Source organism: Apodemus sylvaticus, chromosome 1 (assembly GCF_947179515.1).
Source record: "Apodemus sylvaticus chromosome 1, mApoSyl1.1, whole genome shotgun sequence".
In the NCBI taxonomy this organism is placed as follows: domain Eukaryota; kingdom Metazoa; phylum Chordata; class Mammalia; order Rodentia; family Muridae; genus Apodemus; species Apodemus sylvaticus.
Genome location: NC_067472.1, coordinates 166,165,898 through 166,185,227, shown reverse-complemented (window position 1 = coordinate 166,185,227; position 19,330 = coordinate 166,165,898). Strand labels below are relative to the sequence as shown.

At 38.4% G+C, this 19,330-nt stretch overlaps 1 protein-coding gene and 1 pseudogene across 1 annotated transcript in view; both read right to left on the bottom strand.

Moving 5' to 3' along the window:
- LOC127668453 (mas-related G-protein coupled receptor member B2-like) overlaps positions 1–19,330 on the bottom strand; it is a 261,783-nt gene that overhangs the window by 40,610 nt on the left and 201,843 nt on the right. The gene's annotated exons all lie outside the window — the stretch shown is intronic.
- The window catches only part of LOC127668482 (mas-related G-protein coupled receptor member B2-like), a 211,932-nt pseudogene continuing 201,827 nt past the window's right edge, over positions 9,226–19,330 (bottom strand).

The following is a 19,330-nucleotide window of genomic DNA, read 5'->3' as shown; positions in this document are numbered from 1 at the left end:
TACCAGAGAACTCCTACAACTGATAAACAACTTTAGCAAAGCAGCTGGTTAAAAAATCAACTCAAGCAAATCAGTAGCCTTTCTATACTCAAAGGATAAGCATACTGAGAAAGAAATTAGGTAAATGACACCCTTCACAATAGCCAAAAACAGCATAAAGTATCTTGGGATGACTCTAACCAAACAAGTGAAAGACTTATGACAAGAACTTCAGATCTCTGAAGAAGGAAATCAAAGAAGACCTCAGAAAATGGAAAAATCTTCCAGGATCATAGATTGGCAGGGTTAATATAGTTAAAATGGACATCTTGCCAAAAGCAATCTAGAGATTCAACACAATCCCCATCAAAATCCCAATTCAATTCTTCATAGAGTTAGAAAGAGCAATTCTCAAATTCATCTGGAATAGAAAACTAGTAAAAGAAGTAAAAGAACTTCTGGTGGAATCAGTATCCCAGACCTCAAACATTTCTACAGAGCAATAGTGATAAAAACTGCATGGTATGGGAACAATGCCAGGCAAGTGGATCAATGGAATAGGATTGAAGACCCAGAAATGAACCTATACACCTATGGTCACTTGATCATCAACAAAAGAGCTGAAAACATCCAGTGGAAAAAGGATAGCCTTTTCAACAAATGGTGTTGGTTCAATTTGAGGTCAGCTTGCAGAAGAATGCGAATTGATCCATTCTTATCTCCTTGTACTAAGCTCAACTCCAAGTAGATCAAGGACCTCCACATAAAACCTGACACACTGAAACAAATAGAAAAGAAAATGGGGAAGACCCTTGAGGACATGGGCACAGGGGAAAAGTTCCTGAACAGAACACCAATAGCTTGTGCTCTAAGATCAAGAATTGACAAATGGGACCTCATTAAATTACAAAGTTTCTGTAAGGCAAAGGACACTGTCAAAAGGACAAAACATCAACCAACAGATTGGGAAAGGATCTTCACCAACCTTAAATCCGACAGAGGGCTAATATCTAATATATACAAAGAACTCAAGAAGGTACACACCAGAGAACCAAATAGCCCTATTATAAAGTGGGTTATAAAGTGGGGTACAGAGCTAAACAAAGAATTTTCACATGAAGAACTTCAGATGACTGAGAAGCACCTTAAGAAATGTTCAACATCAACTCTGCATCCTGCCAGTCAGTTACGAGAGACTGGCCTCCAACTTGGTTCTCAGATGCCAGAGAGATCAGACAGACTGAGGTACTCAAATACAACCCGAGACCAACATCGAGGGGATCTAAGCCCAACAGGCGTTGGCCTGCACCCAGGCCCTGGGCTGGTTGGGGGACCACCGGTGTGCAAACCCAGCCAGGAGGTTGTTTGCCCGGGTCTGCGCGCACATGTGAGGGCTCCACCACCATTTTGCCTACGGGAAGCCAGAGAGTCCTAGCAGGCAAAACCAGCTAACAGGCTAGCCCAAGGCTGACATACCTGGGTTCTAAGACGGTCAGGCCCTGGATTGTCCCCAGGCCCTGGGCTGCTCGGTGGGCCATCTATGTGCGGACCTGGCCAGGAGGTTCTAAGCCCAGAAGACTCTCCCAGCACTCTCAGGGAGCATGCATCCTGGCCACCTGACAGACCCAATTAACACTCACAGCTGAGGGGAACTTTGCTCGGACATTTGCCTGCCAGGCTTTTGCCTAGACTCAGGGCCTGAACAGTGAGGCTAGCCTTGTGTGCACCAACCCAGTTGGGAGTTCCGCTGGCCAGCAGAGTGATCAGCACGCAGAAAAGGTCCCTGCAGCATACACCCTCAGCACTCCCTGAAGGAGCAAACGGACACCATCTGGTTCACAGACACAATCTGGAGCAAAGCACACTAGGGCTGCAAGGGCACCCAAGAGGTGGACAGCACATCAGCAATCTGCAGCAGGGGAAACCCTGCCATCCAGTGTTGCAGAAATAGCCCTAGAGCCTCTCAGGAGGCTGAAACACCAGCCAGAGACAAGACCAACTAGCACCAGAGAACAAGATGGCAAAGGGCAAATGCAGGATGCTACTAGCAGAAATCTAGGCAATATGGCAGCATCTGAACCAAACTCTCCAACATCAGCAAGTCCTGGTTATGCCAACACACCAGAGAAACAAGATTTGGATTTAAAATCACTGTTTATGATGCTGCTAGAAGAACACAAAAAGGACATAAATGAATCTCTTAAAGAAATACAGGGGAACATAAATAAGCTAGAAACCCGTATAATGGAAACACAAAATGCAGGAGAATAAGGCTCAAGAGATAGAAGCCAATAAAGTAGAATGGCAAAAAAAAAAAAAAAAAAAAAAAAAAAAAAAAAAAAAAAAAAAACGTAAAGAAATGCAGGAGAACTTGAGTCAAGAGGCAGAAGTCATGAAAGAGGAAACACAAAAATCTCTTAAAGAATTATAGAAAAACACAAACAAACAAATGATGGAACTGAGCAAAACCATCCTGGATCTAAAAACAGAAGTAGAAACAACTAAGAAATCACAAAGGGAGAAAACTTTGGAGATAGAAAACCTTGAGAAGAAATCAGGGGCCATAGATGCAAATATAAACAACAGAATACAAGAGATGGAAGAAAGAATCTCAGATGCTGAAGATACCATAGAAACCATTGACTCAACTGTCAAAGAAAATGCAAAATGCAAAAAGCTTGTATCCCAGAACATCCAGGAAATCCAGGATAAATTGAGAAGACCAAACCTAAGGAATGTAGGTATAGATGAGAGTGAAGATTTACAACAGAAAGGGCCAGCAAATATCATCAACAAAATTATGGAAGAAAACTTTCCCAACTTAAAGAGAGAGATGCCTATGAATATACAAGAAACCTACAGAACGCCAAACAGACTGGACCTGAGCAGAAATACCTCCCATCACATAATAATCAAAACCCCAAATGCACTAAACAAAGAAGGAATGTTAAAGGCAGTAAGAGAAAAAGGCCAAGTAACATATAAAGGAAAACCTATCAGAATCACACCAGACTTCTCACCAGAGACCATGAAAGCTAGAAGATCCCGGGCAGATCTCATGCAGACTCTAAGAGAAATCAAATGTCAGCAAAGACTACTATGCCCAGCAAAACTCTCACTCGCCATAGATGGAGAAATCAAGATATTCAATGACAAAACCAAATTTACACAATATCTTTCCACGAACCCAGCTCTGCAAAGAATAATAGGAAGAAAACTCCAATACAAGGAGGGGAACTACACCCTGGAAAAAGCAAGATAGTTACTTTCCTTCATCAAACCCAAAAGAAGATAACCACTCAAATATAAAAATAACATCAAAAATGACAGGAAGTAATAATCACTATTCCTTAATATCTCTTAATATCAATGGTCTCAATTCCCCAATAAAAAGACATACACTAACAGACGGGATAAGGAAACAGGTCCCTACAATTTGCTGCGTACAGGAGACACACCTCAGTGTCCAAGATAAAAACTACCTTAGAGTAAAAGGCTGGATGACAGTCTTACAAGTCAATGGACACAGGAAATGAGCAGGGGTAGCCATTCTAATATCAGATAAAAATGACTTTCAACCAAAAGTCATCAAAAGAGGCACAGAAGGACACTTCTTGCTGGTCAAAGAAAAAATCCATCAAGAAGAACTTTCAATTCTGAACATATATGTGCCAAATGCAAGGGCACCCTCATTCGTAAAAGAAACTTTACTAAAGCTCAAAGCACACATTGCCCCTAACACAATAATTGTGGGGGACTTCAACACTCCACTCTCTTCAATGGACCAATCAGGAAAACAGAAACTAAACAGGGACACAGTAAAACTAATTGAAGTTTTGGACCAATTGGATTTGACTGATATTTATAGAGCATTTCACCCTAAAGCAAAAGAATATACCTTTTTCTCAGCACCTCATGGTACCTTTTCCAAAATCGACCATATAATTGGACACAAGGCAGACCTCAACAATATAAGATGATCAAACTAATCCCATGCCTCCTATCAGATCACTATGGTGTAGGAGTGGTTTTCAATAGCAACAAAAACAAGAGAAAGCCCACATACACATGGAGGCTGAATAATACTCTACTCAATGACACATTGGCCAAAGAAAAAATAAAGAAAGAAATCAGAGACTTTTTAGAATTTAATGAAAATGAAGGCACAACATACCCAAAACTTTGGGACACAATGAAAGCAGTGCTAAGAGGAAAACTCATAGCCCTGAGTGCTTCCAAAAAGAAAATGGAGAGAGCATATACTAGCAGCTTAACGACACACCTGAAAGTCCTGGAAGAAAAAGAAGCTAATTCATCCAAAAGGAGTAGAAGACAGGAAATCATCAAACTCAGGGTTGAAATCAATCAAGTGGAAACAAAGAGAACTGTACAAAGAATCAACGAATCCAGGAGCTGGTTCTTTGAGAAAATCAACAAGATAGATAAACCCTTAGTCAGACTGACCAAAGGGCACAGAGAGAGTATCCAAATTAACAAACTTAAAAATGAAAAAGGAGATATAACAACAGAAACTGAGGAAATCCAAAAAATTATCAGATCCTACTACAAGAGCCTATACCCAACACAACTGGAGAATCTGGAGGAAATGGACAATTTCCTTGACAGATACCAAATACCAAAATTAAATCAGGACCAAGTAGATCATCTAAACAGTCCCATAACCCCTAAAGACATAGAAGGAGTCATAGAAAGTCTTCCAACCAAAAATGCACAGGGCCAGATGATTTCAATGCAGAATTATATCAGACCTTCAAAGAAGACCTAACACCAATACTCTTCAAACCCACACAAAGATCCAACAAAAAAAGAGAACTTCAGACCAATTTCCCTTATGAACATCGATGCAAAAATACTCAATAAAATTCTTGCCAACCAAATCCATGGACACATCAAAACGATCATCCACCATGATCAAGTAAGCTTTATCCCAGGGATGCAGGGTTGGTTCAATATATGGAAATCCATCAATGCAATCCACTACATAAACAAACTTAAAGAAAAATACCACATGGTCATTTCATTGGATGCTGAAAAAGCATTTGACAAAATTCAGCATCCTTTCATGCTTAAAGTCTTGGAAAGAACAGGAATTCAAGGCCCATACCCAAACATAGTAAAAGAAATATACAGCATCAAACTAAATGGAGAGAAACTTGAAGCAACCCCACTAAAATCAGGGACTAGACAGGGCTGCCCCCTTTCTCCTTATCATTTCAATATTGTACATGAGGTACTAGCTCGGGCAATTCGGGCATAAGGAGGTCAAAGGGATACAAATTGGAAAGGAAGAAGTCAAACTATCATTATTTGCAGATGACATGATAGTCTACCTAGGTGACCCATAAAACGCCACTGGAGAACTCCTACAGCTGATAAACAACTTCAGCAAAATGGCAGGTTATAAAATCAACTCAAGCAAATCAGTGGCCTTCCTATATTCAAAGGATAAGCAGGCTGAGAAAGAAATTGGGGAAATGACACCCTTCACAATAGCCACAAATAGTATGAAGTACCTTGGGGTGACTCTTAACAAACATGTGAAAAATCTGTATCACAAGAAGTTCAAGACTCTGAAGAAGGAAATAGAAGATCTCAGAAAATGGGAAAACCTCCCATGCTCATGGATCAGCAGGATCAATATAATTAAAATGGTCATTTTGCCAAAGGCAATATACAGATTCAATGCAATACCCATCAAAATCCCAACTCAATTCTTCACAGAGTTAGAGAGAGCAATTCTCAAATTCATCTGGAATAACAAAAAACCCAGGATAGCTAAAATTATTCTCAGCAACAAAAGAAATTCTGGGGGAATCAGTATCCCTGACCTCAAGCAATACTACAGAGCAATAGTGTTAAAAACTGCATGGTATTGGTACAGTGACAGGCAGGCAGATCAATGTAACAGGATTGAAGATACAGAAATGAACCCACACACCTATGGCCACTTGATCCTCAACAAAGGGGCTGAAAACATCCAATGGAAAAGAGATAGCCTTTTCAACAAATGGTGCTGGTTCAACTGGAGGTCAGCATGTAGAAAAATGCGAATTGATCCATCCTTGTCTCCTTGTACTAAGCTCAACTCCAAATGGATCAAGGACCTCCACATAAAGCCAGACACTCTGAAGCTAATAGAAAAGAAAATGGGGAAGACCCTTGAGGACATTGGTACAGGGAGAAAGTTTCTGAACAGAACACCAATAGCTTATGCTCTAAGATCAAGAATTGACAAATGGGACCTCATAAAAATACAAAGTTTCTGTAAGGCAAAGGACACCATCAAAAGGACAAATCGGCAACCAACAAATTGGGAAAAGATCTTCACCAATCCTACATCAGATAGAGGGCTAATATCCAATATATATAAAGAACTCAAGAAGTTAGACTCCAGAAAACCAAACAACCCTATTAAAAAATGGGGTACAGAGTTAAACAAAGAATTCTCACCTGAAGAACTTCGGATGGCAGAGAAGCATCTTAAAAAATGCTCAACTTCATTAGTCATTAGGGAAATGCAAATCAAAACAACCCTGAGATTTCATCTTATACCAGTCAGAATGGCTAAGATTAAAAATTCAGGAGACAGCAGGTGTTAGCAAGGATGTGGAGAAAGAGTAACACTCCTCCACTGCTTGTGGGGTTGCAAATTGGTACAACCACTCTGGAAATCAGTCTGGCGGTTCCTCCAAAAACTGGGCACCTCACTTCCAGAAGATCCTGCTATACCACTCCTGGGCATATACCCAGAAGATTCCCCAGCATGTAATAAGGATACATGTTCCACTATGCTCATAGCAGCCCTATTTATAATTGCCATAAGCTGGAAAGAACCCAGGTATCCCTCAACAGAAGAGTGGATGCAAAAAATGTGGTATATATACACAATGGAGTACTATTCAGCCATTAGAAACAATGAACTCATGAAATTCTTAGGCAAATGGATGGAGCTGGAGAACATCATACTAAGTGAGGTAACCCAGACTCAAAAGATGAATAATGGTATGCACTCACTAATAAGTGGATATTAACCTAGAAAACTGGAATACCAAAAACATAATCCCCACATCAAATGAAGTACAAGAAGCATGGAGGAGTGGCCCCTTGTTCTGGAAAGACTCAGTGAAGCAGTATAGGGCAAAACAAGAAAGGGGAAGTGGGAAGGGGTGGTGGGAGGACAGGGGGAGAGAAGGGGGCTTATGGGACTTTCGGGGAGTGGGAGGCTAGAAAAGGGGAAATCATTTGAAATGTAAATAAAAAATATATCGAAAAAAAAGAAATGTTCAACATCATTAGTCATTAGGGAAATGCAAATTGAAATATCCCTGAGATTTCACCTCACACCAGTCAGAATGGCTAAGGTTAAAAACTCAGGAGACAGCAGGTGTTGGTGAGGATGTGGAGAAAGAGGAACACTCCTCCGTTGCTGGTGGGATTTCAAGATGTTAAAACCACTTTTTAAATCTGTCTAGCAGTTCCTCAGATATCTGGGCAAGACACTTCTGAAGGACCCTGCTATACCACTCCTGGGCATATACTCAGAGGATTCCCTAGAATGCAATAAGGACACATGCTCCACTATGTTCATAGCAGCCATATTTGTAATAGCCAGAAGCTGGAAAGAACCCTCAATGGAGGAATGGATGCAAAAAAATGTGGTATATTTACACAATTGGGTACTATTCTGCCTTTAGAAACAATGAATTCATGAAATTTTTAGACAAATGGATGGAGCTGGAGAACATCATACTAAATGAGGTAACCCAGTCTCAAGAGATCAATCATGGTATGCACTCACTGATAAGTGGATATTAGCCTAGAAACGTGGAATACGCAAGACATAATCCACATATTAAATGATATCCAAAAAGAGTTGAGGAGTGGCCCCTGGTTCTGGAAAAACAGTCTTCTTTTGAGAAGGTTTATTTCTTTAGTAAACAATTTATATAAGAAAGAATATTGCTTCATATATTCTTTATATCCTGAAGTAATTAATAAGGACTAGGATTATAAAGTATATGAATTTAAGTCTTAAACACTGAGAAAGGTGTTTTTACAAAGAATATTTGCAAGATACAGCATTTGTATAAGCATTATAAATTTCAGTGACTAAATGTGACCTCCCCCAGCCCACTGTTCTCAAAGAATAGCATCCAGCAACCTGACCACCGGCCTCTAAAAGAACAAGAAGAACTGGTTTCCAGCCTTCAGGGGAGGGACTTGGCCTGCCTTTGGATCTTGGGAGAGGCGCATTTAAATGTGGAGACTTGAACCAGAAGCCATGTCTGTCTCCACATGTTTTCTCTTGCCACCTTGTCCAAATCCCATCTCTCCTTCCAGGGAACCCACCGTTAGAATGTAGCACTGGACTCTACATATGGCACCCAATGGACTGGAACTGGAAATGGGGAGGCTGAATAGGGTTTGTTGTTTTGAATGGGGAACTCCATGGAAAAAGGAAAAAAGTTTATGTATCCTGCACGGTAAGCAAGTGTGTACAGATACAGGCTAGACTGAATCAGTGTAGGCCCAATGTTGATATAAGCTAGGGTGTGACAATGAAATGGAACAGGGAATTAATTTAGTTGGGCACTTTGTCCACAGTCTAAGAACTGTACCAGGCAAGAGAAATAGGGCATAAAATAATATGAAACAAAATAAAAAGAGTAAAAAACAAAAACAAAATTTCTAGAAATATGAACGAAAAGAGAGAGAAGGAAAATAGATTTAATTACATTACAGGTGCCCATCCCTTTCTATGTATTGCTTTCTTTGTCCTCGGTGCAGCAACTACTTGTCCACGTGTTTTCTCTTGCCTACCTGTCCAATTCCCATCTCTCCTTCCAGGGAACCCACCATTAGACTGTAGCAGCTGGACTTTACATCTAAAGAATTACAATCCTTCCTTGTACTTCCATTTGCCTTCTAATTAAGGAGAGTTTGTCAACAATAGGAGCAGTTCTCTACCACAGAACACTTACAGAACACTTACACTCCTTTTGGAGTTTCATCAAAAGGAGATGGTAAAGCCCTAAGTAACACAGCTTCAGAAATGCTACAGTCAATATTTGTATGACAAGACTCATTTCTCTCAACTTTTACCAAAATTACTGCTTAAATTAACCAATTAAGATGAGGCAACAAACTGAAGAAGGTTGTAAAAATGGTCCACACCAATAAGAAAACCGTTATCCCCAAAACCATTTTTTGCTGATCAAGCAGCTCTCAGCTCCTGTTCTGAACTCTTTCCAGTTCTTCAGGGTGTTCTGAAGAATTGTTATCTCCACATTCTTCCTCCTCAGTGGAGTCCTGCATGGCTCTCTGCAGAAGTAGCTTGAGAGTCTTCCTCCTGAAACTTCTGTGCCTAATGAAGCCAAAAAGGAAGTAAATGATGGGGTTGGCACAGCTGTAAACACTGGATAGGAATTGTATCTCATGAAAAAAACCACAATGTTGAACATTAGGAAATTTGACAAACCATTTATAGAGTAGCAATGGATCCCAAAGGGAAGAACAAAGATCAGGAATACCAAGACTGTAAATGCAATGGTTACATATAGCCTGGTCACAGGAATCCACTGTGAGGCACAGAAGATCCCAACAAGCAGGGTGAGGCTGGACCCACAAAGAACCATAAAAAAAATTGAAAATACACTATTGATTACATGAAAGCTTCTACACAAATAAAAGCCAAAACTACTAAACAGTGAGCCACATGTCATCCCTCCCAGGAGACCCAACAACAGGGAAATATCCCAAAGCACAAAACATGTGATAGTTGATGTGTGTCTTGAACGATAACAGTGAAACCAGATGGCCATATTATAGATAAGCAGTGCACAATGTTAATGGCACTAAGAATGCTCAGACTAGAAAGATAAGCAAATATTCACACAACATAAAAAACAAAGGGATTTCAATGAAAATGGAGTAGAAGATGTTAATGACAATTAGAAGGCAAACTACAAACTGAGAGCACAGGAAGAGAAAATCAGCCAGAGCCAGGTTGAGAATGTAGACAGAGAAGGTATTTCTGTGCATATGGATGCCCAGGAACCACAGGACTATGGCATTGAGTCCCATCCCAACCAAGAAAATGATGATGGAAAGCAAACTTATGGCTTGGATCTTGATGAGGCAAAATGAAGTATCAGTGTAGTCACTTTCTTTCAGTACTGTGTAGTTAATTTTCAAGTCTGAGATGCTTAGATTCTTGCTTAGAAAATCTCCACTCATGTTCCTGAAACAATAACAAAATAAAAATACATGAGCACATGCTGATGAATCTCTGATTCAGGAACACACAGCTGTGTGGTAATGCCTGACCTGGTTCATAAGGAGGAGAAACATGACTCTAGAAGTTAAGTACTTAATTTATATCAGTATTACTGGAGGCTTTAGTAATTTAATTTTCTGGAGTATAAATTTAAGTGAACTTGGTATTTATTTGGGCCCTCTATATCTTATGACTTTTTTTTTCTAAATTCTTTGCTTACATTACAAATACTTTCCCCTTTCCCGGTTCCCCCTCCCCATATGTCCCATAAGCCCTCTTCTCTTCACCCATTCTCCAATCACCCCTTCCCTTTTCTCTGTCCTCGTACTCCCCTACAATGCTGGATCAAGCCTATCCAGGATCTGGGCCCTCTCCTTACTTCTTCATAGGAGTCATTTGATATGCTAATTGTGTCTTGGGTATTCAGGGCTTCTGGGCTAATTAATATTAATGTTAATTAACATTAATTAAATTAATAATATTAATTAAATTTATTAATTTAATTATTTAATTGTTAATTATTAAATTAAATCTATTAATAATATTAATTAAATATTAATATTAAAAGAATATACCCTATTCTCAGCACCTCATGGAACATTATTCAAAATTGACCATGTAATTGGGTACCAAGTACTCATCAGATATAATAAGATTGAAATAAGGTCTTGCTTCTTATCAGATCACCATGGGTTAAAGCTGTGCTATAACATCAAGTGAAACAACAAAAGGCCAACATACTTATGGAAATTGAGACACTCTCTATTTAATGACTAATTATTATGAAAGAAAGAAAGAAAGATTTAAAGACATCCTAGAATTCAATAAAAATGAAGAAAAAACATAACCACATTTACTGGACACAATGAAAGCAGTTCTAAGAGGAAGTTTCATAATATTAAGTGCCTTCATAAAGACATTGGAGAGAGCACATAATAGCAACTTAAAAGGACACCTGGATGCCCTAAAGCATATAGAAGCAAAATAAACCTAAGAGAAATTGAAGATGGAAATAGTCAAACTCATACCTGAAATCAAACAATTAGAAACAAAAAGGAGAACACAATATTCAAGAAAACAAAGAATGTTTTTTGAGAAATTCAACAAGATTAACAAACCCTTAACGAACCTAACTAAAAGTCATCCTTGCAAGGATCCAATGTGCAAGCAATACTTTGACAGTGACAAGGAATAAAGCATGTTTTAAATTTGGAGGTTTGGGTCATTTTAGTAATTATTGTCCTAGGAACACAGGTGCCATGAGCAGGCAATCACATTATGCCCCAGAAGTTGGTCCTCAATGCAGGAAAGGTAACCACTGGACCAGAAATGTAAATCTTAGACAGATATTCAGGGCGGTCCCGTGTCAGGATATTAGCAGAGGGGCCATCCTCAGGGTCCCAGATGTCCACAGCCAGCAGCTTATGGAGCCATGAAGCTGCTGCCAGACCAGGGAAATCTGTTTTTAAACTTATCAGGGCAACAGCAGGAAGCTCAGAATTGTATAACAATTCCACCTCCCATGCAGTATTAACCCCAGAAATGGGAATTCAGACCCTGCCTACAGGAATTTTTAGATCCTTGCATACAGAAACTTGGGGATTGCGTCCAGGACAAAGCAGTTCAATTTTAAAAGGTCTGCAGATTTATCCAGGTGTCATAGATAATAATGGTAGAGGGAGAAATTAAGATTATGGATGCTTCCCCTCATGGTATTATTACTACCTGCTAACCACAGAATTTATAAACTTATTCAAACTAATCATAGTTCCCTAGCATCTCCTACCTTCCAGATTCATCAAGAGTGACAGAGGACTTTGTCTTTGGTTCTTCTGATATGTATTGGATTCAATCTATTACTAGTAAGAGACCTAACCTTAAATTAACATTTGAGGGAAAAAGCTTTGAAGTATTAAGAGATACTGGAGCTGATGTGGCAGTTATTAGAGGACAAGTTTGTCCTTCAACTTGGCCCTTGTCAGATTCACTCACTCACCTCCAAGGGATTGGTTATGCCAATAACCCAAAGCAAAGTGCTAAACTTCTAACCTAGAGAGAGGAGGAGGGCAATTCAGGACAAATTCAGCCTTATGTTAGGCCAAATTTACCTATTGCCTTTTGGGGAAGAGATTTCTTGTCACAGATAATTCTTATAAAGTGTGGGCCTAATGAAGTAGTGGCTTAGTACATGCTAGAACAAGGATTTTTACCTATTCAGGGGCTAGGGAAAAAAGTAAAGGGCATTAAAATTTTGAAAGTCCTTAGCCTCACTCTGACACTAGAGGTTTGGGGCATTTTCCATAATGGCCACTATCTTGCCTGCATCCCATGCTGCTAAAATTCAATGGCTTAATAATTCCAGTGTGGATTGGTCAGTGATCTTTATCTAAAGAAAAAATAGAAGCTACCTCTTCCCTAGTGTAGGAGCAACTAGAGGTAGAATATCTAAGATAATCTCAGTCACCATGGAATAATACAATATTTGTTATCAAGAAAAAACTCTGGTAAATGGATATTGTTACAAGATTTAAGGAAAGGTTAATGAAACCATGGTACCTTTGGTAGCTTTACAACCTGGGCTTCCATCTCCAGTGGCTGTTCCTAAAGGATATTATAAAATAGTGGTGTATTTTCAAGATTTTTTCTTTACTATTCCTTTGCACCCTGAGGATTGTGAAAGATTTGTTTTCTTCTATTAACCTCGTGAAACCTATGAGAAAATATCAGTGGGCAGTTCTTCCTCAAGGCATGGGCTAATAGTCTTACCTTATGTCAAAAGTTTGTGGCACAAGCTATTCAGCCAGTAAGACAGCAATGTCCAATGATATACATTATTCATTACACTGACGATGTCCTGCTAGTAGGAAAAGACCCTCAGGACTTGCTTTTATGTTATAGAGATTTATACCAGGCTTTAGTTGATAAAGGACTACAAATAGCTCCAGAAAAGGTACAAATACAGGATCCTTATAATTATTTGGGTTTTAGACTTATAGATTATGCTGTTTTTCCCCCAGAAGTTTATTATTCTCAGGGACAGTTTAAAAACTTTAAATTATTTTCAAAATTTGTTAGGTGATATAAATTGGATTTACCCCTATTTAAACCATACTACAGGAGAACTAAAACCTATATTTGATATTCTAAAAAGGAGTCCTGATCCTATATGCCCTAGATCTTTAACCTCAGAGGGATTACTGGCCTTACAACAAGTAGAAAGAGCTATTGAAAATCTGTTACCTATATGGATTATTCTTTGACTTTACGTCTTTTGATTTTTAATATGACTCATATGCCTACAGGATTATTGTATCAAAGGGCTCATCTTATGTGCTTACATTTGAGGATATCTCCTATGTGTTATGTCCTGCCGTAGTATGAGACAGTAGCCCTGGTGTATATACTTGGAAGGAAGCAGGTGCTGACTTATTTTGGCAAAGAACCAGTTATCATTATTCGGCCTTTTAATGTAGATGAAGATACTTGGATGAAGAAGCATAGTAAGGATTAGTTGCTTGCTCAAATAGGATTTAAAGGAACTATAGATAATCATTATCCTCAATGTACTAGCTGGTTTTTGTGTGTCAACTCGAAACAGGCTAGAATTATCACAGAGAAAGGAGCTTTAGTTGGGGAAGTGCCTCCATGAGATCCCACTGTGGAGAATTTCAAACAATTTCCCCTTTCCTGGATCCCCACTCCCCGAAAGTCCTATAAGCCCTTTTCCTTCTCCTTGTTCCCCAATCAACCCCCTAACACTTCCCTGTCCTGGTAATCCCCTACATTGTCACATGGAGCCTTTCCAGGACCCAAGAAGAAGAGGCCTGTCCGTCCTTCTTCTTGGGCATCATTTGATATGTGAATGGGTTTTGGGTATTCCGAGCATCTGGGCTAACAACCTCTTATCAGTGAGTGCATATCATGCCTGTTCTTTTGTGATTGGGTTACCTCACTTAGGATGATATTTTCCAGTTCCACCTATTTGCCTAAGAATTTCATGAATTCATTGATTTTAATAGCTGAGTAGTATTCCATAGGGTAAATATGCCACATTTTCGGTATCCATTCCATCATTGAGTAACTGGGTTCTTTCCAGCTTCTGGCTATCATAAATAGGGCTGCTATGAACATAGTGGAGCATGCGTCCTTATTACATGCTGGGGAATCCTCTGGGTATATGCCCAGGAGTGGTATAATAGGGTCCTCCAGTAGTATCATGCACAGTTTTCTAACAAATCACCAGACTGATTTCAAGAGTGGTTGTACCATCTTGCAATCCCACCAGTAGTGGAGCAGTGTTCCTCTTTCTCCACATCATTGGTCACTCTTTACAAGACTTTAATGCTATGGGATTACCTAAACTCATTAAGACAGATAATGGGCCAGCTTATACTGGCAACAACTTTATATCATTTTCTAAAGAATTTAGAATCAAACATAAAACTGGAATTCATAATACCCCATTTTAAGTGGCTATTATGAGATCTGTCCAATTTCTTTGTGAAGGCTATTAATGCTGTGAGCTTCCCTGTTAGCACTTCTTTCATTATGTCCCATAATTTTTGGTTATGTTTCGCCTCTATTTTTACTGAGTAGTAGAAAGTCTATTGTTTCCTTTATTTCTTCTCTGATACAATAATCATTCAGTAGAAAATCATTCAGTTTCCATTACTTTGTAAGCTTTCTTTTTTGTTGTTGTTGAAATACAGGTTTAGTATATGGTGGTCTAACAATATAAAAGGAGTTATTTAAATTTTCTATTGTCTGTTTGTACTTGCTTTGTGACTGACTGAGTACATGTTCAGTTTTGGAGATGCTTCCATTAGGTGCTGAGAAGAATGTTTATATTTTTATTGTGATTGGGTGAAATGTTTAATGTCTATATGTTGGGTCCATTTGATTTATAACTTCAGTTAATTTTATTGTTTCTCTTTATAGTTCCTGTCTTGATGATGAGTGTTGGTCCTCTTGCATTTGTGGCATAGTTGTTAAGAATTGAGAATTTTTCTTGGTAGATATTTACTTTGATATTTATGAACTGTTATCTCCCGTTTGTTTGATTAATTTTAGTTGAAAGTCTATTTTTTGAATATTATATTGGCCACTCCATCTTGCTTCCTAATAGCAGACAACAATCCATTTCCTAATAGCAGAGAACAGTACATTTCCTGCCAGCTCTACTAAGGCATTGATGGTAAGCACAAGAGATTCCTTAGATTGAGTTCTGTATACTTTGACAAAAGTCCTCTAATGACTTTACAACTTTGAGTAGTCCCAAAATTCTAACTCAATGCCCTAAGACATAATATCTGCTGAAAGCAGGAGAAATGCCCAAGCAGGGTGTATGGGATAAGGATAGAACTCTGGCCTTCTCTCTGCTTCTGTCCTGGAGCAGGGGCAGAAAATCTGGAGCTTTCAATCATTATGCATGCCTACTCTTAGTGACTTAGTAGGTTCATCCAAGATATAATAAAGAAATATTGAAGATTCATTATCATAATGTTAGCTCCTGATAAAGCACATAAAAGACAGCCGTACTTTGTGTACAAGAGGGCTATATATACATGAAATCATTTTTATATATTGTGTAATGCATAGGCCAATTTCCATTCACAGGTTATGCTGAATGGGCATGAAATATACACTCAACAAATAAATAATAGAATGAGGGAAGAAAGGAAAAATTGAATGAAGGAAGAAAAAAGAACAAAGGAAAGGAGGGAGGGAAAGAGTGATGGCGTAATAAAAGAGTAGATATAAGAAGACTTATTGAAATTGAAAAGTTGAGTCAACATCATGCAAATAATTTTAATTAATAAATTTAGTTCTTTAGAAGTTTATACATAAACATGTTATAGCTATTCTCTTTTCCTATCACCTATTCCTTCCCTTGCTCTGGCCAGTCCCATATCTACCTTACATTTTTCCATAATAATTACTTTTGTTTGGTTTGGTGTTCCACAGTTAATAAAGGATTATCTATGGACCAAGTGTTTCAACTAGCCATACCATCTCTAAAAGCTCAAAGAAGTTACATATCTTGACACACTGATTTTTTTTTCAGAATCAGTTATCTGCCAATAGTTCAGCAAGAAGTATAGGATCTTATGAGCCCACCTCTATCCAAACGTGCATGTATTTTGATTCAACTGTTCCAGTAGACACAATTTCTCTGTGTTTACATTGACATCACCATATCATGCTTATAGGATGGGATATTACAGCAATTCTCGTATAATCAGCTCTAAGATAATTTCATTTTTAGCAACCTTGCTGAGTGTTAAGGGAGTGATACTAATGCCTTGTTTAGGGCTGAGCCTTGTGCTATCTTTATTCTGAATACCTATTGCAGCCATAGGTTCTGAATATCCTTCCATTCTGAATCCCAAGTGAAACTTCTCAGATTAAAGATATATGTAGCAATTGTCTGAGCATGCAAACACCAATATTTGAAGGTATTTTGATACTGTGGCAGGTGAGATAAGAAACAGTAGAAAACTTTTACCTAGGGTCTAAGATCTTTTCAATTGCGGTTTCTAAAACATAGAAGGGGCTGGAGAAGTGTGCTACAGCCTTCTAGGAACCACAACTTCCAGTTTAGATTGGTATACTAAGTAAAACATCACCATTGGTGGAGAAAAAAGATATTACAAGAAAAAAATCAAATTTATAAAATAGTTTGTACAAATCTAGCTCTCTATACATAACTTGAAAGTAAACTATACTCCAAGGAGGTAAATAACACACAAGAAATCACAGAAAATAAATAATTGCACACCACTAAAAACAAAATGAGGGAAGCACACACAAATACACATATACACACACACCAACAACATTAAATTAATAGAAATTAGTAGTCATTATAATTTCTCAAAATCAATAGACACAATCAAGATACCAGCTAGATGAATGGGCATGAAAACAGGATATGTCATTCTGCTGCATACCAGAAACAAACTTTGGAAAAATAGTAATTACTTTAGTGTAAAGGTCTTCAAACGGAATTTTTCATGCAAGTGAACACAAGAAGAAAGCTAGATTACCTATTCTAATATCTAGTAAAATAGATGTTTAACAAAAATTAATCAAAATTTTGAGGAAAGACACATATTCCTTGAAGAAAAAAATCCACCAAGATGACATCTCAAACCTAAACATCTATGTCCCAAATACAAAGGTAACCACATTCACAAAAAAAAAACATAATTAAAGTTTAAATCACCTATCGAATCCCACACATAACCATATAATTTGTCACAAAAGAAGCCTGAACCAATACAAGAAGATTGCAATAATCCCATGCATTCTTTCAGATCACCATGGACTAAGGCTGGTTTTCAGTAACAACAACAACAAAGAGAATCAGAAAACCCACGTAATCATGAAAACTGAACAACTCTACTCAATGATAACTAGGTCAGGGAAGAAAAATAAAAAGAAATTTAAGAATTTCTGGAATTCAATGAAAATGAAGAGACAGCATACCCAAACTTATGGGACACAATGAAAGCAGTGCTTAGAGGCTGCCTCCTCCTCCTCGCTGGCTCCTGGGTGTATAACAACAAAAGAAATGTTCAACATCCTTAGTCATCGGGGAAATGCAAATCAAAACAACCCTGAGATTTCACCTCACACCAGTCAAAATGACTAAAATAAAAAACTCATGAGAAAACAGGTGCTGGCAAGGATGAGGAGAAAGAGGAATACTCCTCTACTGCTGGTTACCACTCTGGAAATCAGTCTGGCAGTTCCTCAGAAATCTGGGCATGACACTTCCAGAGGACTCTACTATACCACTCCTGGGCATATACTCAGAGGATTCCCTGGCATGCAATAAGACACATGCTCCACTATGTTCATTGCAGCCCTATTTATGATAGCCAGAAGCTGGAAAGAACCCAGATGTCCCTAAACAGAGGAATGGATACAGAAAATGTGGTATATATACACAATGGAGTTCTATTTGGCCATTAGAAACAATGAATTCATGAAATTCTTAGACAAATTGATGGAACTGGGGAATATAATCCTAAGTGAGGTAACCCAGTCTCAAAAGAACACTCAAGGTATGCACTCACTGATAAGCGGATATTAGCCTAGAAGCTTGGAATAGCCAAGACACAATACACATATGAAATGATTCCCAAGAAGAAGGACAGGCCCCTGGTCCTGGAAAGGCTCAGTGCAGCAGTGTATGGGAATACCAGGATAGGGAAGTGGGAAGGAGTGGATTGGGGAACAGGGAGAGGGAAAAGGACTTATGGGAATTTCAGGGAGGGGGCATCCAGGAAAGGGAAAATCACTTGGAATGTAAATAAAGAATGCATCAAAAAAAGGCAATGCTAAGAGGAAAATTCATAGCACTAAGTGCCCCAGTAGAGAAATTGGAGAGATCGTACACTAGCAACATAACAGCAGCCTGAGAGCTCTAGGACAAAGAGAAGCAAACACACTCAACATTAGTAGAAGGTAGGAAACAGTCAAACTCAGGGCCAAAATCAACCAAATAGAAATAAAAAGAACTATACAAAAAAATCAAAAAACCAAAAACTGTTGCTTTTATTCTTAAGAAACTCAACAGGATAGATTAAAACCCTAGCCAAACAAACTAAAGAGCTCAGAGACAGTATCCTAGTCAACAAAATCAGAAATGAAAAGGGAGACAAAAGAAACAGAAACTGAGGAAATTCAAAAAAATCATCAGATTCTACTACAAAAACCTATATTCAACAAAACTGGAGAATCTAGATGAAATGGATAATTTTCTGGACAGACATCACATACCAAAATTAAATCAAGATCAGGTAAACTATCTAAACAGGACCATATCCCCTACAAAATAGAAAAACAATCATTAAAAACCTTCCAATCAAAGAAAGCCCAGGGACAGGTGGCTTTAGTACAGAATTCTACCATACCTAATACAAATATTTCTCAAATGATTCCATAAAATATAAACAGAAGGAACACTACCTAATTCATTCTGTGAAGCCATAGATACTCTGAAACCTAAACCATACTAGAACCCAACAAAAATGAGAACATCAGAAA